We start from the raw sequence: 1,453 nt of genomic DNA on the forward strand, positions 1-1,453 counted from the left end.
GAACATCGGCAGCCATGGTTAGAAGGGTCCGGCCGGATTTTTTTGTGAGAAGCTCGCAAGACACCGAGAAAGTTTTCTTTCCTTTCTACGTGCTGTTTAGGATTATGTTACCTCATTCACTAATTTAGCACATTGCTTAATTATAGCACCTGTCGACAATTTTATTTGCTGATTATTTCTCTTCTGCTGGTCTGGTCTGATCTGCCTGCTATACATCGGTTTCTTTGGAGAGATTGGGGTACCGTGCCTCTTCTTTGTCAATACGACACATATAAAGTGGTACTTAGGGTAAGCTTAACTTAACACGGTGAATATTAATGACAGCACAAGGACAAGGCTTAGTGAGAAGTGAAACGTGCTGAAACTCCACCCTAACCCAAAATACAACAGAGTGTAAAGGGACACTAAAGGCAAATATTAAACCAAGCTAAAGTGATAGATTAGTGCTCGATAATCTCTAAGGCATCAATATTATATTGAACAGAGCCTTAATGATCGAGAAATTGAGGTAAATGCAGGACATGATTAGAGACTCCCCAGGGACATTCAACTACTTGCCCGATGACGAAAGCCCTCCTCCGTTAAATTCTGTCGCTAGTATTCAACCACTCGTTCCAGAAACATTTCTGTGTTGCACTATAAGGGGAAATCGAATGCTAGTTGTCGTGTTCTATTTCATTTTTAGAAAAAAGAACCGCCGTCTATCGGCCGCCGTTTTTCCCCCCGACGACAGCAAAGGGTGGTATTGGCGTATGCAACGTCACCACTCCCCGGTTGGGTGGCGGGAGATTTGAATTTGAAAAAACAGGCATCTGGACCCTTAAGATGCAATTTTATTTTAAACTAAGTATCTTCTTGGCACGAAGCAAGCGTTACGAGGTTTCTGGTATGGTATTTAAACAGTCCACGTCGACTTAGTATTTGCCTTTAGTGTCCCTTTAAGTTAAGCTTTTAGTTGGTGGAATCCTCGAGTTCTTAATACACGTAAAATTCCGAATTATCGTCGCGACTTGTCGTCTTTCTCAAGAGGGCCTCTTTCTCAGTGCTTGCCCACTCTTATGAGTGTCGCTAGGAAAAAGACTGACACCGTAAAAAGCTAACGGACGAAGCCACGCCATTTTGGTCCCATTTCACTCTGTACTGAAAGCGCTGTGGGAATTTATTCGGGAAAGGCGGGAAGTAGCGCACTGCATGCCTTGTGCAATATGCAAAGCAATTTAACAATCTGCAGACACGAAGCGAAAACTCTATGGAATAACTTTATTACACAAGTTCACTTTCATTCTTCTTTCCTCTTTTCGTTTAAGTTGTACTGCTGTAACTCAAGCGTCCCATTCTCAAAGTGCATATTTCGCAATTTTGCGTGCACTTCGAGGCAACGTTAAGTCTCATAAATATGGACGAGGGTGAAACGGGGACATGCGTACTCTTAGCGTGGACCGCTGGCCCCGTC

The sequence above is a fragment of the Dermacentor variabilis genome, chromosome 4, assembly GCF_050947875.1.
Source record: "Dermacentor variabilis isolate Ectoservices chromosome 4, ASM5094787v1, whole genome shotgun sequence".
Lineage (NCBI taxonomy): Eukaryota > Metazoa > Arthropoda > Arachnida > Ixodida > Ixodidae > Dermacentor > Dermacentor variabilis.